Here is a 26,009-nt window from a genome sequence, read left to right as displayed (position 1 = left end):
TTATAATTTTTAATAGTTCCTATTTTGATTGTACGCAGTTTTGACAGGGCAGTCAAGTTATAGAAACTATTCTGAAATTTGGATCATATTTGCAAACAGTTCTACTGAAAGAGTGGAAATAAAGGAAAAGGATTCAGAAAATACCCAATATGAAATGCTTTGAAAAACAATATTTTTTTCAAACAGGCATTTTTAATGCAAAACTGCCAACGCTAGTTAAAACAGGTAATGCAGAAGCTTAAAAAAATCATCAAATAGAATATTTCATTTTGAAGCAACAAAGCAGTTTGTTTAACCCAGGATTCTTTTTTGTTTGTTTTGTTTTGTATCTTTCTTCCACTTAACAACATTTTGGGCTGAACTGAAAACATTTTGCTTTTCCTGATTAGGCAGGTGGCCTGAGAAAACAGCTATTCCTTTAATTACTATTTTCCCAGGGCTATAATCTTCTTGATGAAAATATAAAACACTTAGTGCCTGTCTTTGCTGTGGAATGAGCATGAGTTGATACCTCCCAAGGTACCAGCATCAGGTCTGGACCCAGGAGAAGGACTACCGCAGCAGCAGGGAGACCTGCCTGAGTTAACATACCCTGTTGATTGGCAAGAAACATTGCCTTGGAGGTGGCACCACACTTGTGGGGAATGCTTTCCTGACCTGTTCGTATGTCAGAGTAGCACTACATTTTTCTGCCTGGAGCTCCTGGCTTGGGTAGGAGTCAGCTTGTACTTGTATGTACAGTCTTCTTGGATCTAGCTCATGTGTCTTGTCAGTGCATGTTATAGACACATTTTTATGGCTCACCTTTGAATACTGGCCTCTAGATATTTACCTTTTGTCTTCTTTGGAGGAAGTTAGTTAATTGGATTTAGTGTCCTGAGGTTTAATTCAGATTTAATTTAACTTGCAGGAGGTCACTCTTAGTGAGAGCAGAACAGTTTATAGATTGCACATGAGTTAGCAGATTGTTCAAAGGCTCTGCCAGAGTCTGTGCTCACCTCAGCCTCTTGATTTATGTGAAAGCTAAAAAATGCCCTGCAAACTCTTCCATCCTTGGTTAGGTTTTAACTGAGATTAGTTAGTCAGAGAATTCAGAGCATATCCTTTTCTTCTCTTAAACAAGCCCAGAAGGAGGTGTTAAAGGCTGTTGGTATCATTCTGTTCCCACTGGAGTCAATCCTAACCTTTCAAGCTATATCTGCATTGTGTACAGCTATGTTATCTGGCTCCAAACGCACATGATATGCAAAAGAGATGATGCAGGAGCAAGGATGTGTCAACATGGTGCTCTGCTGGACTAATTAAGCTGACTTCATCAGCAGGACAGAACAGCTTTGGCAGACAGTAGGATTAATACAACTACGCTGTTTTCAGTAGCAGAGCTTGTTGTGTGTACATATGTCGTGGTTTAACCCAGCAGGCAGCTAAACACCACACAGCCGTTTGCTCACTCCCCCCACACACAGTGGGATGGGGGAGAGAATTGGAAAAAAGGTAAAACTCGTGGGTTGAGATAAAGACAATTTAATAGGACAGAAAAGGAAGGGAAAATAATAATAATGATAAAAGAATATACAAAACAAATGATGCACAATGCAATTGCTCACCACCTGCTGACCGATGCCCAGCCAGTTCCTGAGCAGCAGCCACGCCCCCCTGGCCAACTCCCCCCAGTTTTTTTGTTCAGCATGACGTCATATGGTATGGAATATCCCTTTGGCCAGTTTGGGTCAGCTGTCCTGGTTGTGTCCCCTCCCAGCTTCTTGTGTACCTCCAGCATCCTCACTGGCAGGGAAGTATGAGAAGCTGAAAAGTCCTTGACTTAGTGTAAGCACTGCTCAGCAACAACTAAAACATCAGTGTGTTATCAACATTATTCTCATGCTAAATCCAAAACACAGCCCTGTACCAGCTACTAGGAAGAAAATTAACTCTATCCCAGCTGAAACCAGGACAGCATAGCTTGCAGTTTTGCCATGCCGTGTACTGCACTACCTTACACATCCATTACCTGCCTGTTGCCACACCTGAATGGGTTAGGAGGAGGCTGAGCTACAGGCTTGTTGCTGTGCCTGGGGCTGCATCGTCACAAAGGCATCTGGTCTTCTCTCTCTCTTTAGAGAAGACCTACCCAGTAAATGAGCCTTATCTCGTTACCTCCATGGTTTTTGGCCTCTGCCTTTCCTCAGAAAATGAAAAGAAGCCTCTTTCTGACAAATGTTCTATAATTAGAGTGCTTATTATTAATATTAAAGCACATTAGGGTTGAAGAGCATTCATCATATATACATATACATGCAGAACTTCTAAACAGAAAAGTAGGTCAATGGTCACTTTACCAAAACTCTTCCAAATGAGTTGGAATCAAGTGTTTAGCTTCAGGCGAGGCTGCTGAAATGTTATAACTTGGTTTTAGTTTGATGCCTGGTGCTGCGTCTCCTTGGGCCAGGTACTCAGTTGCTGGCTGGAGTGTTGGGGGCAGACCCATGGCACTGTGCATGGCCACGCTGCTTTGCAGAAAGGAAAGTAGCTGCCTCCTGGGAGCTCCACATGAACACCAGTACACACAGCCACAAGCACTTGTGTGCAGCCAGAGCTAAGAAATAAAGGCCAGTTTATGCCTTCTATTCCCCTTTGTAGGTGTGTGAGGTAGAATCTGTAAGGAATTACAGGAATTATTAAAAAAATTCATTTAGCAAATAGGAAATTAAACAAAATGAAATCTAAATATATCAATAATGAAGCTGAATGCACATGTGAATATAGACTGTATATCTGCAGATAGATACATTAAATGCATGAAAGAAAATGTGAAAATTCACATACAGTTTGCAGCTGTCTTAGGTGCTCAGCACTTCTGTGATTTTGAAAAGAAAAAGAGGCAAAATCACTGTGGTTTACCAATCAAAAATTGTCATTGAAATTTTTTTCTGTTTTTTTTTCTTTGTCAGAACAGCTCTCAGTGATTTATAAGCCAGAGAATTATCAAATCTTTATTACATCAGAGTATAGCATACCAGGAAATACTTTATATTAATACTGGGAGATTTTTAGTATTTTATACATTTAAATGTAATGATACATGAAACTCTTAGAATGGAAGGTTATCTATTTTTCAAGAAATGTGAATCTGATAATTGAAGAAAATATTAATCTGGTGCTAGATACAAGGACATTTTTCCTTACAGCAGCTAAGAGAAGATGAAGAGGGAGAACAATGCTATTGATTTTTGGTTATTTTTTTAACACAAAACTCCTACTGACTTCCCATAGGAGTTTAATACAGAGGTGATGATATTCACCTAGAACAATCAGGGCCATGATCCAGAAATCAAAATGTTAAAAATAGAAAAAATCTTTATTAATGCAGCTATGCTACCACAGCTGATAAATATTATTTCAGACACAGTTTACGCATGCATCATTTTGCAGTTTATGAGAACATGGTGGCTAATACTTACATTATTATCTGTACCCGATGCAAGAAATCAATGTTTTTTCCATATCTATCAAAGGCTGTCATAAGAAATAAAGTTATGGAACAAAAATGTGTTAAAAATGTGTGTATAAAAGGTTAAGTCCCCAGTGGAAGAAAAATCAAGAATAAAAAATAAAAAGACTATAGTATGCAAAGAGTTAGAATGAAATACAACCACACACAGTTAGAAAGGGTTTGGAAGTTTTCATGGGACTTGCTGGAAAATATGCATTGCTTCTATGAGAAGATTTGGTTTATTAGTAAAAGTCTGGGTAAAATTTCAGGATTTAAGAGAATACCAATAAAGTGAAGACTGACATTAACCAGACCATGCTATAAATACCACATAAAGAGACCAAAAAAGCCCACTACTGAGAGACATGCTTGACGTTCTGCTTCACTGCTAGCCTATAACAATAGGAAGAAACCTGTTGTCTCTGTAGAATTAGTTCAGTTAAGTAAACTGCTCAAAATGCTATTGTTTATGTCTGACAGCAGCTGCTTACTGTGGTTCCTGTTTATGCATGATCAGCTGACACAGCTTAGAGTCTGCTGCAGTGTGCCCGTAGCACACATACATTTTAAACTGTGCCATTTGGCATATATGAGTCACTTCTTGTTGCTTTGCATAAATTCCTCCTCTTTTTGTTCTCATCAAGTGTTAAGCATAGCTCAGGATGCTATGCAATACAAGTTGCTCCTTTAAGGGGGGGCATTTTCAAAATTCACTTCTACAAAGGTGAATTGGTTTATACCTGCAATTTAGTTGCATGTAACACTGTGAGTAATTATGCTCTACATATTCGACTGCAAATGTAAACCTGAGTTTTGACTGCAGCATAAAATTTATATTAAAAAAATAAAATCAATTCTTTTCTCAATATCAGTTGGAAGGCATGTTTTTTCTGAATGGCAGACACAAAGATATAGGAGCAAAATTCAATAAGAATATATTATTTTTACAAGGACACTGAACTTCACTCTGATGAAGAATATATCTATTGTTATTAGCCTTCTAAGTGTGCATTTTTATAATGAACAAGACAGGTTACATTTCTGAAAGCTCTCTCCTCCAGGCATCGAAAAATGCAGGCACATATAACTGCTTCAGTTAACAGTCGGTTTGTCTTTTACTACCATAGTGGTGGACATTCAAGCCTGGGAGATAACACGGCTAACATTAAATATGTTTGCTATACCATTTAAGTGAAGCCATTCAGGCTTTTCAGGACTGTGACCTATAACATTTTACTAATACAAACTTTGTGCTCACTGGTAATCATGAGATAATAATTCACTAAACAGCTAGTGAGAGCTCAGCTCAGGCTCCACACAGACATATGTCAGAAACAGATTATAGGGAAAGAGGGAGAGAAAATTAAATTTTAACTCCCTCCCCTCATACATAAACTCAAAAGACTCTCCAAAACAAACATATCTTCAGCTGAGAGGAAGGATAGAAATCAGTACTGAAAACTGGATTAGAGGGTTGGTTTCATGGGGATAGCAGGGAACAGAAAGCAAACTTCCTATTATCAGCTGAGACTCACTGAAAGCATGATCTTCTAATCCGATGCAGAAAAAGCTTCTGCTGAAGTCAACAGGGCTGGACCCTTTAAAGTTCCTGAAGAGTTCACAATTCATATTAAATGAGTAACTGAATAACTGAAAATTAATACCAGCACTTAGACTGTTCTCTCTAGTAAAAAAGAAAGAAAATGTGAGACCAAATTCATAGAGATCCTTATTTCTTCCAAATTATGCTAAGAAATGGAAATCTGTCTTCTTAACTCTAACATGTATTTATGAGTTTAGTAGCAGGAAATTGCAATAAATGTCATATTATTATGCAGAATGTATTTGTAGCTCATACTTATATATGCTTCTATGCTTATAGTAAATTTGAGGCACAAGAATCAGGATTTAAACACTAGCAGTTTTTATAAAGACTGCTGAATCGGGTTCTAAACTCTAGAAACTGACACAAAATAAAAGTGGCTTTTAGGTAAGTTTTCAGACTAGTACAGATAAGATTCACAAACTGAGGGAGTGTATAAGTTATCTGGTAGAATATCATATGTCAATGTTTCCTTCTTAGATTAACAAAAATAACCTTTATGGTGCCACAAGTCCTTTGTGATTTCTTTACAGTCATAACAGTGACTGATAAACAAAAATGATATATCAAGAAATATTATTTTTGGAGATGAGGGGACTTGGAAGTGAATGCCAGACTTGGTGCTTTGGAATCTGAAAGTAGGAAAGAATGTATAGTTTGGGTTTGTTTTTTTTTTTAATTCGGAGATAATCCATAGTCTTCAACTGACAATAATATGTTCCATTTAACATCAAATTTACATCGACATGCTGTTCAGTAACACTAGATATTCAGAATAATTTTTTGAGTGTGATTGGAGCATTAACATTCTGAATGTGATGTTTAGTTGAATTTAAATTCATTAAAACAAAATTAAAAGGCCAGACAGTTGAAATATCAAATCAAGAAAATTTAATAGCTTGATTCTGTTTATTTGCATTCTTCTCTAAGTACTAAGAGATGACTGCATGCCTCTGAGGATTTTTCAAATGAGAATGTTTATGCATATAAATCAGAATATAAAGTATAAATATAAATCAGAATACCCCTCAAAACTATATTACACCACCATGCATTATTAGAAACGAGATCAAACAAGAAGTTTGCAAAAGAGGCTAGCGTATTAAACCAGCTAAGGCATAGTAAGGCATAGGAAAGGGGATTCATCCAGTGTCCTCAGGTAAATAAGCTGTACCTACAGGATATAATATAGCTGCTTTATTCCAGCCCAGTACCAAAACACACAAAGCATTACTGCCTTTCTTCTGGACTGAAGTGAATTCGTCCAGAACAAGGCCAAATTCTTATCATGATAATCCCCATGAGCTTAGAGCAAGGAGGTTTTGGTCTATGTTTAATTAAAGCTGCATTACAGTACTTAGACATCTGTTACATTTGTACATTGTGGGTCAAGGGCTCAGCTCGAGCTTCTCTTTTGAGATCTGTATGGCCACTGTTGAGTCTTTTTTTTTTTTTTTCCCATTATTTTTCATAGCTAAGCCACTAGTTTCATGTCCAAGGACACTTTCCCCCATCAGGGAAAGGGGTATTATCTGGTCTTTAATTTCTAGCATTTTGAGATTTGCAGAAGATTTTTTACAGAGAAACCTCCTGAAAACCCTCAAGTTTAACGAACTGCACTGTGCAAACTGTAATGGGGATGGATGCAAACTTCATCTTTAAGTCTGACTCTTAGAACAATAAGGTCAGTATCTAAGCATTGCAGTTAGCTGCACCACTGTATTATCTTTAATTGAACACTTGCAAAGAGTGTTTTTCCTATATTTACATCATTCTTTGCTATTTCTATCTTATTTTTCTATCATACATTTTGGCACTTTCCTTCATTCTCCCCTGCCCCCCATCCAAAACAACCCGATGCAACAAATTCAGCCCTCTTTACGTGAGCCTTTAGTTTCAATCAATAGGACTAATTGCATGACTAAAGATTTAGACACACACTTAACAAATAGCTATGACAGTTTAAGATTAACCTCTTTCCTCCTCTTAAATTACTTCTATCACACACAGCTCTATTGGCAAAAGAGAATATCTGAGCACTCTGTAGCCACCTCAGAGAAAAGTCCTGCAGTTTGTAGGGGAAAATTTTGCTTTGGATCCATGTACGAAGTCTCGTGTTGCATGTGAAATGTTTTGTTAAATTAGCTCCTCTCTGAAAAAATTTATTAGGGTTTCCATGGCTGAATCTCTTTCATTCCTTCCTCACCTTCCACTAAGTGGGAGGCTGTCATGAGCAGCTGCTCATGTCTAACAAATGTCTAAGGAACCTTCGTCTTTCCACCATCCACAAAAGGGCTGGCCAAGGGCTTGCTACCACCCCAGCAAGGGGGGTGCATGAGCCTCTTAACCTTAGACAGCTCTTTGGAGCCAGATAATTGTTGGAGGGTACAGGTGTGCCAAAGCTCAAGGTATTTTACCGGCTGGGTCCAAAATTATCTTTTTGTCACTTACATTGTCTCATGTCGGCCCTCAGTAACGGTGGCTATTTTGTGTTATCAGTCCTTTTATAAAAGAATTATGTATATGTGTATGTATATGTATATAATAGGGACTAAATGACATTGTGTGAACACAATTCTTTTAGGAAAAAAGAGGTCATGTATCATCAAGTCCTTAATTTTGTTGTTTGTTTCCCTACTACCAGTTTAGACCTGTTTAGTCTCTTCCAAAAAATTGATGAAAGCTAGACTTTTTTTGGAAATATGTTAGTGAAACTAGTTTTCCTTCCATTTTCTAGCTATTGTTAGCACATATATGAACTTCAACTGATCAGGCAATGCATTTTGATACTTGTGTTCATATCAACCCTTGAAAAAAAAGAAAAAGATAAATTTCCATTCTCATTCCAGGCAATGCTTTATCTATGGCAAAGTATCCTTCAAAATAACAAACAATGAAGAAACACCTATGCACATAAATAACTTTATTCTATAAGCAATTTCGTTTGTAAGGGTTTGGGTCAGAACTGTGACCTGATCTACAGGAGGATTAAACTTTACACCATGACAGAAATGTTAGGGATCCCCTTCAGCAGCTTTTTCCCATGATTTTGGGAAAGTGATGTATTCTGGTTCAGTGAAGACAAAATCTGAAAATTTCATAGTGTCAAGGATTATATTCTAGAAGGATGTAAAAGCAAAGATATATAACCTAATCAGTTTGCTGAACAGCAAGTGTATTTCTTTCAAAGTAAATAGCTTCTGCAAAATATTATGTATATAGTTCTTGCAAATTGGTTTGAAGTGTTGTTTAGACAATCTTATTAAGTATAAAGATAAAAACTTCCATCAAGAAATTATGCAAAAGAAAATGGACACACCAGCTGGATAAATCTATCATACACTGGCAAAAAGCAACAAACACTTTTAATTAGCTGAGTGAATGTTGTTTGCTGAATGCTGAAAGCGCAGACTCACTCATATTAAAATGTGCCTAATTTTCTGTGAAAAAGTCCCATCTGAACAGCCCTGACCATAGTCAATCATACTAAAAGCCACTGGTGCTTAATTTGATTTACCAATATAAAATGCAAATGAGGTGTTTAAGTGGAGTGGCAGACATAGTAGGGCCTCTTTCAAACCATCAAGTTAAATGCAAGCAGACAGCAAACTGGCTGTGCAAAGGAAATTTTAGCATATTCGTTTGATTAGTGCTACAAAAATTTAATTAGGTCAGCTAATTACTTGACAAATTGCTCTACACTAGACAAAAGGCAGAGCATGTTTTATTCCTGCAAAACCCCTGTGTGTATTTTAGCCCAAATGCTATCTGCCAATTTACAAAAGCATTATTAAATGAATGAAAGATGGTACAACAGTCTCCAACAATGGCAAATTGTATAACATATAATTAGACAAGGCACACACCACTATATCCATATGTCCATGATCCCTCATGTCTAAAAATATTTAATACAATATTTCTAGGAAAATACCATCAAAACAGATTATTACAAGGCTGTCAGTTCTTCAAAGAAGCAATATATAAAAAATACTCATTAGTGGAATACACAGCTCATCCAAAGCAGAGCCTCTTCATCCAAATGAACTCTATCAAATGCGGTAACAGGGGTGCACTTTATCTGTACCTTGCTAAAAGGAAATAACACACTGTTCAGTTAAGGGCTGTATCTCTATGTCTATTTATTGCTAAGCAATGCCGAGAACATTAGTTATGTGGGAAAGGGAAAAAGACAAACTTGGATGAATTTCACATTTTACAATTTTATTGGTGTAAAAAGGCCACATAAGAAGAACACCAGGACTTTAGTGTAGAAGAGCACATTTCTCTTCTTGTTTGTCTATTTGCATTCACGTGCCATGAAAGCTGCCAATTTTTATTCGGGAGACTGCATTTGTTTTTGCTGGCATTCAATGTAACTAATCATCCTCTACTGACTCAAACGTCATGATAATATAAATAGATACCCACTTTATCTACTCAAGTGGAAAAAATAAGTATTATATTATATAAACATAATGCATTGCAATTGGCAATTAGATACTGCATTTAACTCAGGCTAAAACAATATCTTAGGAAACCAAGGGATACATGAGAAGTCTTAAAAATCATTATACATGTGCATGCAGGCATAAAATATTACTTCTTGCAATTAGCAATTCTCAACTTCTGTTCTATCATGCCAATATATTTTTAAATGTACAGCCTTAGTGAGATGTCAAAAAACTTAAATCAAATATAATTTCATGTTACCTCAGCATAATTATTACTGTGTGTGATCAGGTTTGTTTCTAAAATATTGTATGTTAAAACAAATTTCAGTTCCTTAACAGTTTGTCTGAATAATTGCTAAGCTCACATTAAATAAGAGGCTACACAGGCTTCCTGATGATTTTTAAAGGAAAGTAGCCAAACTTGGTATTTCAGTCTTTGTTTATGTTCTGATACTTCAAAATTCCTGATTTTCAGAGGATGATGCTCATTACTGCACTTATACCTCCTGTGACAAAAAATTGAAAGAGCTGAAACCCCCTTTCTCTTTAAAAAAATCTTGTTTATACTGAAATAGTCCAGGAAGAAGACAATAATAGTTGTTAGGTTTCAAAACCAGTCAGATGAGGAAGGATAGACACAAATGCAGTCAGCTGCACTGATACAGTCCTCTTCCACAGAAGCATAGGAAAAGCAGTGCATGGGACTAGGCTCAGAAAGAGAGCTCCAGCATCAAAGCAACTAGCTCTGACATGTCCTACCATTCAGCAAAGTCATCAGCATTGAGGTAGATGTTAATATTACCTGCACATCGAGTGAAAGACGCCACAAATTAATTATCTAAGACTAGGATTCATACAAATAGTAAATATAAAGGGGAGAAGAGAGGCTTATGTTCAATCCTGTTCTGTCACGTCCACTGTAGGTATGAAAAACTCTTCAGTGAAGCAAGTTTTCTGTGAGAAGTTTCAATAAAATGGAATTTTGTAATGAAAAGACTAGACTGAAAAATCACCATTTTTTTGGGGAAAAATATCTAACCAGCTCTAGAAAGCAGAGATTTTAATTATTCTTTTCTTTTGGCCTTGAGCATGCTATGGCCACTATACATGCACGGAAGTGGGAAGAAGGGAACATCTTAAGACTAACTACAAGAGAAGAATTGCGGTTTCTCAGGGAGCTCTGACCTGACACCAGTGTGGTAAGGAACATGAGGAAAATAAATTATCTAATTGTTTTTTCCTCCATGATTTGTGAGAAGCAAGGAGCAATTGTGTTTAGAAACATTTCAAATAACTATGCAGGAAAGAATAACTATATAGGGAAGCCAGCAGGGTACAGAAAAACTTTATTAGAACGTGTGCTGGAGGCTATAGCTCTTCCTACAGCCAGTGTAGACCAGAGTATCTTAAGGAACTTACTGATATAGCATAACAATTCTCAACCTTTTCAGAGAATTTTTTTTTGGTCATAATTTAGGTCCCTCTCCCCACAAGTGCACATACTCATAGTCTCTAGCCAGCCCCAAACCTCTAAATTTCAAACTCTTACCTTTCAGCTTCCATAAAGTGAAACAATTTGTCCTCCCAGCTCCTTTCTAGGCCCAAAAGTCCCTGCTCTCTCTGTCTTGATGACTTTTTGACCTAGCCATGTACACTGAATCGGTGTAAATGAAGCATCTTTCCTGTAGAGGAGCTTCTATGAGAGAAATAGGCAGAGGAGGCAGAAAAATGACAGGAATAGCACCTGTATGAGGGAACAGAGGTCAGAAGGGATTTGTGGGGCCTGGTCTCACATCTGAGGATACATGCGCCAGCCAGTGGGACCTGTGCAATGCCCTTGAGATGCCCTGGACAGGGCCACCAAAGTCCCTCAGAGAGCAGCCTCTGGAGCTGGCAGCAGAGGCAGCATGGGCAGGGCTGTGTACAAAGAAAGCTTTCATTTTTATTTTTTTGCTTTGGGCCTTACTAGCTGGGGATATGCTCAGAGCAGTGCTTATCATAAAATGACAAATGTGTCAGTACAAAATAAAACTGGCAAGTACAGAGTTTCCTGTCTGCTTGATTTACTTATCATCTCCACCTTTCTCTGTATGAAACAGGAACAAACAAGAAAATAAAAAGCCTAAACGTTTGAAAAGACATTTGCTGCAGCAGAAGGGAACATAAAAGATAACAGGCAGTTTTCCTATTCTGAAAAGAAACACTTCTTAAACAAAGTCTCAGAAATAGGAATCCAATTATTACTTAGATGAGACAATTAGAAGCTTGACCTTGCTCAAGATAAAATAGCTATTCATTTTTGTTACTGTTTGATTTTGTAAAATAATATTTGAAACAATTTGCAATTGTTAGGGAGACGCACAGCCCTGGAACTAACACTAATGAGATTAACAAAAGCTTTGGAAATGACGTAGTTGCTACATAAATTTATGTCTTACAGTTGTTTTAAAACACTATCAATTTATCAAAGGACTATCTTTTCAAAAAATTGTTGCATCACTGGATTATTTACAACTTATCCTTTGTTATAAGAAAAAGCTGTTAGACTTGGTTTGGATGTGTTCTTAGTTTCACATAGTCACTTAACTTTTTTTACGTTTTGTGTTTTATATTCTCTCCTCAGTGTTGGCTCCTTGTCTTGGAGACAAGACATTGGACTAAGCTGGTATGCCATTTCATTCTTGTGTATATAGCAGGGCAATAAGACTTAGGTAAAAAGGTTGAAAAAACCCCATTTTATTTCCTGTAGGTCCTGCTCTTTTATGGATATGTTACTTTAGCTTTGGTGGAATGTCACTGTTATGCTATGCATAGTTAAGATTTACATCCTAAAATTAGATTTTTGCTATAGGTTTCTGGAATCAAATTCTGGGTAGCTACATGACATGAAACAGACTCAGCTTTTAAAAGAAAAAAATCTTAGTTTCATTTATTTGCATTAAGATTCACCCAAATTAGTATTTTAATCATCTCACTGTGTATCATTCCAGATAAAAGGTGATATCTGGGAAAGTAAAGTGTACTAGTATGGCGATTATTGTTAAATGAGTAAAGTTCCTCAATCTTGACTCACTTTTTCAGTCCCTTCTGTTTCTGCTCTTTTCTGACACTTGTGGCTTGCATATTATTTTTTCCTTACTGACTTAAGTATTTACATATAAATAATGGTGTTTAATCTTGAAAAGCAGTTTCAGCACACTGAATTCACAGCAGCAAAATCTGGTTCTAGACACACTTGCGTTACCTCTCTAAATGAGTTAAAACATTTGGAAAGGGCCATGCTAACAAAGGACCACCTGTACTGCGAATCCGAAGGGAAACACAGCAAAGTTTAATGCTATCATCATAAATAGCATACTCTAACCAGTCTCTCCTTTCATGTGAATTTGAAAATCCTTCTTCCCTAGAAGTACTTGCTAAAGACAATTATGCAAGAGCGAAACCACACAGTGCTACTGCTGAAAATTGCTAATAGATTCTGAAGTGTTTCAAACAAGGATATATTAGATTGCCCATGTACTTGTAAATTATAATAACAGAGGACAGCAGGCTGATGAGAATAAACAAAAAGCTTCCTGAGCAATGCACCTAATAAAACACAATTGTATGTTAATTTTTCAATGATGGTCTGAAGTTTATGCTTATGCCTGAGAAAATGCCTGCTTTCTTTTATTTCTCAATATTTCCTGAAGTATTAGTTACAGACTAGTGTAAAAAATTCAGAGTTTTTCATGATAATGGGAGGATTTCATTTCAACTCCTGAATATATTTTAGCTGTTTGAAGGAATATTTATGATGTTTGGATTTGCCACCTTTGTAACAACAAAGAATTCTACTTTACATGTGAACAAAAGTGGATTGTATTCCATGAAATGCTCTGGTTTTACATTTTGTACACTGCAATAGCAGGCAGAAGCATGTGAACGAGCTCTGAACATTAAATTATGAGCCACAGTTTGTTCCCCCTTCACATTAGCACAGATCTGAGTAACTTTGATGAATACAATATATTTATTCTTGGTTCAAGTTAATGCAACTGAAAACAAAACTTTGGCTTAATACAACTATTTTTCTAACTACAGGGTTGATATTGTATAACTTGGGCACATAATTTCAATGTGTATGTTGTAGATGATGCAGCAAACACAGGTGAATTGCTTTCCCTTGTAGGAACTGATTGAGTCCTTGGAAACCTTGCATGTACTTGTCTATGATAAGCCTAATCTTCATACATACTATCTATTTATTACTAATTATTAGTAATAATTAGAAAGTATTACTAATACTTTAATTAAAACCTTGTTTCTCTCCAAACCAAGACAAAGTTTCTGGAGTGAACATGCCATGCCACAACCATACATGTCAGTGAGGACATGCAATCTAGTTCTCCATGACAGACTCATTTCAAAGTACTGATGATTCCTCCTGTCTTATGTGCAGGGATTTAATAGTAATTGCTGGTAGCTCCAAATCAAACTTTTTAGCTTATTTTAACCTCAGATCAAAAGTCATTATTCTGGTTATGTTTCCCAACTTGGCCTTCTCAGTCTGATTGCATTTTAACCATCTACAAGGCTGCCATGGAAAAGAAAGCTTTTTTTTTTCTTTTCTGTTCTTAATCACAAAATTCCATCTTAGAGGACACACAGGATAGAGAGAAAAGCTGGTTTCCCAACTTTTATTAAGTTTATGACTGCATTCAAGGTCAGATTTTTAAAAAAGAATGTTGATACTTCAGCCTAAAAGCAATGCAGACATTCAGGTCCAGCACTGGATCACTAACAATCCCTGCAGTTTGGGTCCTAATCATGGGGACGGCCAAGCTCTATAGATGCCTGAAGCTTCCAGAACCCACAAAGTTCTGCTTCTGCACATGTCCAAATATCTGAGTTACGACAGTGCTGAGCAGCCAGGAGAAAGAGCTAAAGTGATATTTATCTACTTGAAATTCCGAATCATTTACTGGAAATGTATTTGGAGTGCCAAATGAGACATAAAAGTGTTGTTTTGTGTTTTGAACGAACACACCAGATGTGTGATGTGTGCAAGGTACTGAAGTGCATGAAAGACAATAAGTGATATAAGTATTATTTGAAAAATTATTGAGCATGTCTTAAAGAAGGTATGTGCATGTGGTGCGTGAGTGTATGTGTGTTTCCTGCCAAAATAAGAAGGTGATGGATTTGAAATTTAACAATTCGGTACATTAGTGTGATGTTTGTAATTTTTTTCCTTGAAGATGCTCAGAAGACTGAGGAACTCTTACATTTTCTTTCATCTATTAGAAGATGATGGGTGCAAGACTGCAAAACAGGGATGTAGTGAAACAAACTGAAAATAAAAATTGTTTTTGTGCGAGCACAGTTTAGTCACTGACAGAGTTAAACCAAAGACATGGTCAGGAGACAATGGTGAGGGTCAGAAGAGTCATCTGCCTGTAAAACTGAGAAGGGAATTGTGGTAGAATAAGGAAAATAATAACATTCATGGACCATTTGGTGTGTTGCTTTGCTTCCTTGCACAGTTTCTACTCTTTTCTTCCTTCCACTTCTTTTCCCTGACTTAATGATCAGCTTAAACAGGGAAGTGGTACGAAAGCAGAGAGGTCCATACCCTGCATATCCTACTGCCTGCTGGTGATAGCAGTGTCTTGGGAAGTAGGAGGCTGTATGGGGTGGCTGTGGCAAGGTGTTGGCAGCAGGGGGCTGCAGGGGTGGCCTCTGTGAGAAGAGGTCGGAGCTGTCCCATGCTGGACACAGATGGTTCCAGCTGGCTCCAAAGGACCCACCACAGGACACAGTTGAGCCCGTCAGCCATGTATGTGGTGCCTCTGAGAAAACATATTTAAGAAAGGGCAAAAACAGCAGACAGGCAGAGGAGTGAGGAAAAAAAAGGTGAGAAACAACCCTGAGAACAGCAAAGTCAGTGATGAAGGAGGGGGAGATGGTGCTCCAGGCGCCAGAGCAGATAGTTCCCTGCAGCCCGTGGAGACACCATGCTGGAGCAGGGGAAAAGTGTGAGGAGGAAGGAGCGGCAGAGACGAGCTGTTATGGACTAACCGCAATCCCCATTCCCCATCCCCCTGCGCTGCTCATGGGGGGGTGGTAGAGGAGTCAGGAACAAAGGAGTGAAGTTAAGCCTGTGAAGAGGGGTGGGGGGAAGGTGTTGTTTTAATTTTTGTCTTTGTTTCTCATCATCCAGATCTATTTTTAAATGGCAATAAATGAAATTCATTTTCCCCAAGTTGAGTCTGTTTTGCCTGTGACGGTAATTGGTAAGTGATCTCCCTGTCTTTATCTAAACCCACGAGCTTTTTAATCTTATTTTCTCCCCCGCCCTGTTGAGGAGGGGCAGTGAGAGAGTGGCTGGATGGGCGTTTGGCCATTAGCCAAGGTTAACTTACCGCAGAGGTACAAGTGTAAACCTACTGAGGCTGATGGGGTCCTGGAACCAAATAGCACTGCTCCTGGTTGAATACAAAACTGTTACATGGAAAGTAAACTATAGTATATTTAATTGAAGCCATTACAATGAGTGAGTTCAGCAAAAGGTCTGAACATCATGCTTTTGGTTGGAGTTGGTCAACTCAGCAAACAAATGCTCTGTAGCAAATCTTAAGCCCTGCAAAAATATGTGTATCTGTAAAGATAAATTCATAATTTACCCAAATTTAGGCTTCTGCATTCCACTTATATGGCACCTAAATGGTGTGCTGAATGTCTGCCCTCCAACACTGCACAGTCCCTACTGCCCTGAAAATGTTGATTAAAAGAGTGCTGCGCTGGGGCAAGCAGGGTAGAGGGCATACAGGAAAGGCTGCAGCTCCCTGGTGGTCTCAGGCACACTGACCCCACTGCCGAGCCTCCTGTGGGCCGTAGCTCTGGCTGTCATCCTCCCCTGCCCTCTCCCACCTGCAGTGCTGCTATGGGTAGCTCTGCTGCCTTTACTCCGGAGTCTGTTGCACAGGTAACTGGCATTAGGCAGTGAAATGGTTTGTTATGTGTTTTATTCCACTCTAGCTAAATCCCTAATCTGGCTTTCTCAGGAATGGACTGGAAGTAACCAAGTGTCTGAACTACCTTGTGATTTTGTGCTGTAAGAAATCTGGGCAAGTGCTAGATATTTTACTGTTCATCCCATGCCTTGCTTTCTTGGGGGATAGCAGAGCCGGGGACTGTTCCCTGAAGACCTGATGCATCTGACACAATAAAAAAAGTCTTTTCCTGTCTTTCCCTCCCTCCCAGTGAAAGATCACTTCATGTTAAGTGATGCCTTACTATTAAAAATGCTAATTGATACATGCTAGATTCTGTAATTAAAACAGAAAATTGAAAAATAATGTCCTGAGGGCTTTTTTAGTTGAAAAGAAATAGCTGAGATAGCTGGAGAAGAGGAAAAAAAGGTTAGGTTGGCCTTATCCATCTGTTTAAGTGATTCTTGATGATTAGTGACTGCAGACCTCTGCCTATTAAATTATAGTTTGAAATTTAATAGAAGAAAATCTATATGAAGTGACTTTTCTATTGTAACTACACATTGCATAAAGATGCAGTAAAGCTTTGTTCACTTCACATGTGTACTCTAAGTGAAAGTATCTTATGCATAATAGTGAGATTCAGCGTGAGTGGTGTAATTCTACCCAAGACCATTTGAGGACCCCAAAGGTACGAATGGCACCTTTGACACTGTAGTCTTGCAATTTCTGAACTACTAATGAATGGCTGAACCTACTTCAAAAATGCTAATGATTTATGTATTAGAGCACTGAGGCTGATTTCATGTGCAGCTGGCTGAAAAGTGTTTTGGCTGTGAAATCATTATGGGACTGCCCAAAAGATACTGGACTGACTGCTGCTGAAATGAGCAGAAATGAAGTTCCACCTAACTATTCATCATCAAGGAGAGACTGAAAACACCTGGCTGATCAAATATAAATTAGTAATGATTTTACAAGGCAGTGTTTATTCTAGCAATTATGGACACTCCTGTTGTGCTTTCATAAAGAAAAGAAGCCATTTTAAGTAGAAAATTCATAGCCACTTGCAGTTGCATATGGTGCTGGATATGGTTCCTAGTCTGGAGGGAGAAAACAAAAGGTCTTGTTCTGGTAAAAAAGGTTGTGGTTTTCTTTCTGAGCTGCAGGGACAAAGGTATTACCAGAGAGAACAGGAGTCAGCTCCACTTCCCCTGGAGCAGCAGGGATCTCTGGCCAGATGTACACTCTTGAAGGAGATATGACATATGTCCAGAAGTCATATGTGGACATGTGTTTCTGCAAGTACAAAAACACTGGTTCAGTTGCAGCTGTTGGGTGTTTAGCACTTCAGAAAATAAGGCAACTTATTTTGCTGCTCAACTGAGACTTTTAAAACCTAAATTTTGTCACTCATTTATTCATCATTCCATTCTTGAGTCTGATCAGAGTGATCAAGCAGACAAGGCTTTTACACACCAATGTACAAGTAAATTCAGAAACATAATTTGGATCCCTTATGTAACTATTTCCTTCTGAGAGGCAGATTCCTGCATTAGTCTATGCTCTCTGTGATATGATGGATGAGGCATTCCCACACTGAATCACAATGGTTGGAAGAAACGGAACAAATTTCTCATGGGAGAGATAGTCTACCCAAAAGTCAAACCTGGGGAAATAGCCTAACTCTAACTTCTCTGATATCCGATGAGATCAGGTTATAGTTGAATTAATTGAAAAATGAGTATTTCTACTTTGGCGAACTGAAAGGTATTTAAGCGGCTTGTTCCACCCCACATACAAATAACTTTTTTAGCAGCTTTACCAAAAATACTATTTCTTTGTGGAAATTTTCCATTGTGGAGAAAATGCATTTTCCATTGAAGCAGAAACTGGAAATATACCAAAAACAATTTTCCAACTGAAAACCAAGTATCTGCATATAGAATCATAGAATCATAGAATAGTTTGGGTTGGAAGGGACCTCTAAAGGTCATCTAGTCCAACCCCCCTGCCGTGGCCAGGGACATCTTCAACTAGATCAGGTTGCTCAGAGCCCCGTCCAACCTGACCTTGAATGTTTCCAGGGATGGGGCATCCACCACCTCTCAGGGCAACCTGTGCCAGTGCTTCACCACCCTCAGCGTAAAAAATGTCTTCCTTATATCTAGTCTAAATCTACCCCCCTTTAGTTTAAAGCCATTCCCCCTTGTCCTGTCGCAACAGGCCCTGCTAAAAAGTCTGTCGCCATCTTTCTTATAAGCCCCCTTTAAGTACTGATAGGCTGCAATAAGGTCTCCCCGAAGCCTTCTCTTCTCGAGGCTGAGCAACCCCAACTCTCCCAGCCTTTCTTCATAGGAGAGGTGTTCCAGCCCCCTGATCATTTTCGTGGCCCTCTTCTGGACCCGCTCCAACAGGTCCATGTCTTTCTTATGCTGAGGGCTCCAGAGCTGGACACAGTACTCCAGGTGGGGTCTCACCAGAGCAGAGTAGAGGGGCAGAATCACCTCCCTCGACCTGCTGGCCACACTTCTTTTGATGCAGCCCAGGATACAATTGGCCTTCTGGGCTGCAAGCGCACGTTGCTGGCTCTTGTCCAGCTTTTCATCCATCAGTACCCCCAAGTCCTTCTCGGCAGGGCTGCTCTCAATCCCTTCATCCCCCAGCCTGCATTGATACCAGGGGTTGCCCCAACCCAGGTGCAGGACCTTGCACTTGGCCTTGTTAAACCTCATGAGGTTCACATGGGCCCACTTCTTGAGCTTGTCCAGGTCCCTCTGGATGGCATCCCGTCCCTCTGGCGTGTCGACCGCACCACTCAGCTTGGTGTCGTCTGCAAACTTGCTGAGGGTGCACTCGATCCCACGGCCTATGTCATTGATGAAGATATTAAACAGTACCGGTCCCAATACAGACCCCTGCGGGACGCCACTCGTCACCAATCTCCATCTGGACATTGAGCCATTGACCACTACCCTCTGGATGCGACCATCTAACCAATTCCTCACCCACCGGACAGTCCACCCATCAACTCCATACCTCTCCAGTTTAGAGAGAAGGATGTTGTGGGGGACCGTGTCAAAGGCCTTACAGAGGTCCAGATAGACGACAAAGACTTCTTATTACTTTTTACCTCCTCAGTACTACATGGTCTCATACCTGTTATTACAATCCCTCAGAAAATGAAGACATCTTTCATTTAAAAAGTTTTTCAGGACAGCCTTCAGAATCTCTAAGAACTGCCTCAGTATAACTTAAAATTGATAAAATTTAACCTGTCTCAAAATTTGTCCATTTTGTAGTAAGCACAAACAACTACTCACATATTACAGAGAGACCTAGAAATAGAGCAAACATCCTCCGAGATGTCTGGAATGGAAAAGATTTTCCACTGTGTAAACTCTGACAGGGAGCATTTGCACTGCTGTGGAGATGTGAGTTGAAACTTTTGGCTGACTGAATACACTTGAAGTTTTGATATCAACTTTAGGCAGCATATATAAGAAAGATATATTAAATAAGATATATTAAATATTGCTTCCTTTAGATATAAACCTGAGGGATCCTATCCATATACAAATCTTTCTCCACTCTTTTTCTTCCTGCCTTTTACTTCTTATTTCACTCAGTTCTTTCCTCCTTTGAATGAGAGTTTTCCTTCTTTTCTTAAAACCATTTAATAAGTATTTCAATGTTGCTATGTTTTTAACAGCTCTCATAAATGCTGTTAAAGCTATGCTGTTTTGCTATGATGTTTTCACTTGCAGTAGAGCTAAAGTTTATGCTTTTAAAAGGCTTAAAAAATGTCAAAGAAACAGTGACTTCATGTTTTGGCTTGTAGATATGTTACTATGAGGACATAGTAACATCTGCAATAGCAGTCCTAGTGAGAAAATACTGTTTGTTTTTTTTTTTAACTATTAAAAACTAAATGGTACTTTTCAACTTGCAGAAGCAGCATTTCACAGCCCTCCCCCATTCAGGAAATTATGGTTTTGGTTACTTGCAGGTACCAGATTTTAGTAACCTTGAGCTATCAATCAGAACCTTGATTGTCATCGGATTGTCTTCCGATGCTGGATACATCAGTAACCAGTTTATTATTTTAACCTGCCTTAAAAAAAAAGTCTCAGGATCCTTTTATAAAGCACAAACAAGAACACAAATGGAGGCTCGTCTCTAAAACTGATAATTCTTTAAATGCAAAGAACTTGACTGTTATCTGCAGAAATAATAATGATCATTTTCCATGCTTACATGAAGCATGGAAAGCTTTTTGTAGCTGGAAAGCTTTTTTTGAAGAACTCTAAAAATCAATTCTACTGAATTTAACAGGGATAGACAAATCTATTCCAGCTAGTTAATTCATATAAACCTCTAAGAAGGTGTTATCACACTTACTTTACAAATGAGGAGAGAGAGACAGAGATGAAAGCTCTACAGAAACACTGAGATTGAAACTCACCCTTAACATCAATAGACCACACAGTTGAATGGATTTGGATGTTGCAAATATCTTGACATATTTATAAAATTAAGAAAAAAAAATTGGTAGTCAAAACAGAATTGCCAAAAAGCAAAACCAGCAACCCCCTTGCTAAGGAATATATAGAATTTTTCATTTTAAATGAAAGAGGTCCAAGTTTTCTGGTATATACCCAGAAACTACTTTTATAATTGCCATATAGTTCCACTGACACTGGGATAAAAGTTCAAGATTATTTTAAATTATTTCAAATATATTTTAAATTTAAAAACATTTTGAATAAAAATGACGTCATATATCAGGAAGTTAAGAAACCCCACCTCCCACAAACCTCTTGGGTCGGTTTAACCAACTTTTTTTTTCAGAAATTGGAGTAAAAAAATGTTTCTGTAAATATGGTTAGTGCAACTATGAAAGAATTTCAGGAAATTTGGCACTTTATAAATGTCCTAAAGTTAACTGGATTTGCTAGATGTTCAGGACCTTAGAAAACCAGAATACTTATGAAGATGCGATGTAGTGATTCAGGAACTTCATTTTAGATACCTTTTTTTGAAGGATTTATACAGACAGATTTGTAGAGACATATAGATACCTGTAGATGGAGAAACATACTGATTTGTAGCAATATACACATAGATTTTTAAGTATAATTTAGAATGAGATAACAGTACTGTACTTTGGTACAACTGGTTGAATTGTTAATTCTCAATGTATTAACTAGTAGATTTATCTGTTTAGTCTGTTCACAATCACTTCCAAACTGATCTTCAGTTCCATTAATGTGTTTATTAATCATAAAGACTGAATAATCAGTCTATTTTGCTAAAACTTCTTTTTAGAATTAAAAAGAAATTTAATTAAACTTAATTATTAAATGACCCTCACTATTAAGTAAAAAATTCATCTCAATCAGTTTGTTGAGATGTAGAAATATGGATATGAATAATCAGTTCTTATTTTTTAACTAATTTAACAAATACTTTCCAAAACTCCCCTGGCTTCATAAAATACAAATTTCCTTAAGTTGCAGAAAATTACTTCTGGTCATTCTTTTTTCGTTACATACATTTTAAGAGTTTTCTAGGGTATTTCTAGGAATGTAACTTGATTGTTAGCATGAAAGTGAGAGCATATTATTTTTCTTTGTTTCAGAGTGTTCTTTCTTTACTAAGCAACACTGCTTATTGTCCCCAAGAAGGGACATAATGATTTGCTTAAAACAGAGCATACACTAATCCCTTTTCCTACAAGGAAGGAGAGGTGGGGGAGTTGCCCTCTATGCCAAAAATGGGATTTATTGCACAGAGCTGTCTTTGAAGAACAGCAATGCGCAGGTCGAGAGTTTATGGGTGAAAATTAGAGACCAAGCCAACAAAGGAAACTTTGTGGTTGGTGTCTACTACAGGCCACCCGATCAAGAAGAGGAGGTTGATGAAGAGTTCTTTCTTCAACTGCAGAAAGCATCACACTCGCAGGCCCTGATCCTGATAGGAGACTTCAACCACCTGGACATCTGCTGGAAAAGCGGCACAGCGAACTGCAAGCAGTCCAGGAAACTACTGGAGTGCGTTGAGGACAACTTCCTAGTACAGGTGATGGAGAGCCCGACCAGAGGAGAGGCACTGCTGGACCTGTTGCTCACTAGTGCGGAAGAACTTATCGGAGAGGTCAAGATTGGAGGTACCCTGGGCTGCAGCGATCATGCCCTGGTGGAATTCTCAATTTTGAGGGATACAGGATGGGCAAAAAGTAGAGCTGGGACCCTAAACCTCAGAAGGGCAAACTTTCGGCTGTTTAGGGCGCTAGTGTGTGGGATCCCTTGGGAAACATCCCTCAGAGGCAAAGGAGCGAACGAGAGCTGGGACATATTTAAAGACATTTTTCTTGGGGCACAAGAGCTCTCAATCCCTATGTGCAAGAAGTCGGGCAAGGGAGGCAGGAGGCCAGCTTGGCTAAGTCAAGACCTCTTAGCCAAACTAAAACACAAAAACAAAATGCATAGGCAGTGGAGGCAGGGATATACATCCTGGAGAGATTATAGGGATATGGCCTAAGAGGGTTTCTTCAGGTACATAGGACAACAAAGGAAGATGAAAGAAACTGTACCCCCTTGATGAGCAAAATGGGAGACCCTGGCTACAACCGGCATGGAGAAGGCTGAGGTACTCAACAACTTTTTTGCCTCGGTCTTCACTGGCAAGTGCTCTAGCCACGCCACCCAACTCACAGAATCCAAAGGTAGGGACTGGGAGAATGAAGTACCGCCCACTGTAGGAGATGATCAGGTTTGAGACCATCTAAGGAACCTGAACGTGCACAAGTCCATGGGACCTGATGAGATGCATCCACGGGTCCTGAGGGAACTGGCGGATGAAGTTGCTAAGCCACTATCCATCGTATTTGAGAAGTCGTGGCAGTCTGGAGAAGTTCCCACTGACTGGAAAAGGGGAAACGTAACCCCCATTTTTAAAAAGGGAAAAAAGGAAGACCTGGGAAACTACAGGCCGGTCAGTCTCACCTCTGTGCCCGGCAAGATCATGGAGCAGATCCTCCTGGAAACTATGCTAAGGCACATGGACAACAGAGAGGTGATTGGTGACAGCCAACATGGCTTCAAGAAGGGCTAATCATGCCTGACAAATCTGGTAGCCTTCTATGATGGGGTTACAGCATTGGTGGATAAGGGAAGAGTGACTGACGTCATCTACCTAGACTTGTGCGAAGCATTCGATACTGTCTCACACAACATCCTTGTCTCTAAAATGGAGAGATATGGATTTGACAGGTGGATCACTCGGTGGATAAGGAATTGGCTGGATGGTCGCACTCAAAGAATTGCAGTCAATGGCTTGATGTCCGGGTGGAGACCAGTGACGAGTGGGGTCCGTCAGAGGTCCGTATTGGGACCAGTATTATTTAACATCTTTGTTGGGGCCATGGACAGTGGGATTGAGTGCACCCTCAGCAAGTTTGTGGATGACACCAAGCTGAGTGGTGTGGTTGATACTCCAGATGGAAGGGCTGCCATCCAGAGGGACCTTGACAGGCTAGAGAGGTGGGCCCATATGAACCTCATGAAGTTCAACAAGGCCAAGTGCAAGGTCCTGCACCTGGGTCGGGGCAATCCCAAACATGGTGTCGTGGTTTAACCTCAGTTGGCAACTGAGCAACAACTAAACATACAGGCATAACAAACATAACAACATACAGGCTGGGCGATGAGTGGATTGAGAGCAGCCCTGTGGAGAAGGACTTGGGGGTATTAGTGGATGAAAAACTGAATATGAGCTGGCAATGTGCGCTTGCAGCCCAGAAAGCCAATCGCATCCTGGGCTGCATCAAAAGAAGCGTGGCCAGCAGGTCGAAGGAAGTGATTCTCCCCCTCTACTCCGCTCTTGTGAGACCCCACCTGGAGTACTGTGTTTGGCTCTGGGGCCCCCAGCATAAGAAAGACATGGACCTGCTCAAGCTGGTCCAGAGGAGGGCCATGAAGATGATCGGGGGGGCTATGAGGACAGGCTGAGAGAGTTGGGGTTGTTTAGCCTAGAGAAGAGAAGGCTCCAGGGAGACCTTATAGTAGCCTTCCAGTACTTAAAGGGGGCCTACAGGAAAGATGGGGAGGGACTCTTTCTCAGGGAGTGTAGTAATAGGACAAGGGGTAACGGGTTTAAACTGAAAATGGGTACATTTAGATTAGATATAAGGAAGAAATTCTTTACTGTGAGGGTGGTGAGACACTGGAACAGGCTGCCCCAAGAAGTTGTGGATGCCCCCTCCCTGTAAGTGTTCAAGGCCAGGTTGGATGGGGCTTTGAGCAACCTGATCTAGTGGAAGGTATCCCTGCCCATGGCAGGGGGTTTAGAACTAGATGACCTTTAAAGGTCCCTTCCAACCCAAACCATTTTATGATTCTATGAATATTCTTAAGTAATTTATAAGTGCTTATTTCAAACTGAGAAGTTTGACAGTGTCCCTAGTGAATCTTGATATACATGTCTTACAATTCATACACAGATGAAATATTCATTAGGAATACTCTAAATTATGTACCAAACAATGAGGGTATTGTCATTGTCACACTTTTCAACTGGTAAATATCCCAGTGGGCACAATGAATTCACTTATATCTCACAAAGAGTTTCCCAACATGTTTCAGTTATTTATCTTATGGCTACAATCCTCCATGTGTGCATGCATGTTTTTGTTTTTCAGGCTTTTCTGAAACATGCCCACATCTTCAGTGCTGCAGTAAAATAGATAAAACCTATAAAGAAAGGCATTAGCTTGTGTTTTACTTTAGTTAAGTGTATTTCAAAGCAGTTTCTGTGTTTAGACTGCATTGAGGAGATCTGGTCACAGCATAAACAGATTAGACTTCAAGAGGAGACAGTTAAGTGTTTTTAAGAACTCCAGAAGATTTCCCCATTAATTTAAACTGAAGCACACAAGCAAGAGAATACAGGAAAATAGATCCCTACCATATTTAGAGCAGGCAGGCATCATATAATGACAAGATGCAACAGGTTTATCATGTGATGAGATGAATGGTGTCATTTGTAACTTCTTAAAAGGTAGATGAGGAACACGTGGTACTTCCTTGACACATGATGTCAAAATGAACATGAAATCTCAGATATAATAGATCCATTTGGAAAGTGCACAGCAAGATGCTAACTTCTTACAAATATTTAACATCTTCTGACATGTCACATTCCATTATTCAACAATATAAACTAACATAATCTTGTTTTGTTAAAGTAAATGTAATAGAAACTTAAATTCTTCTACCCACACTTTTCAGTGCTTTAAGCTACCTTTCAAGTAGAGATGACTTGCAGTTAAATTAGAGACACTGAAGATCCCATACAATGGAAGAGAGAAGGGGTAAACTGTGTAGATGCAGTGAGAAGCAGCTTTTCTAATGTGCATTTCTCTTAACCTGACGCTATGGTTATACACAAATAATGTATAGGTAAAGATAGGAGGCCAGGTTTGA

This window comes from Aptenodytes patagonicus, chromosome W (assembly GCF_965638725.1).
Source record: "Aptenodytes patagonicus chromosome W, bAptPat1.pri.cur, whole genome shotgun sequence".
NCBI lineage: Eukaryota > Metazoa > Chordata > Aves > Sphenisciformes > Spheniscidae > Aptenodytes > Aptenodytes patagonicus.
The sequence above is the reverse complement of the archived record's forward strand: the minus strand, read 5'-3'. Positions refer to the sequence as shown.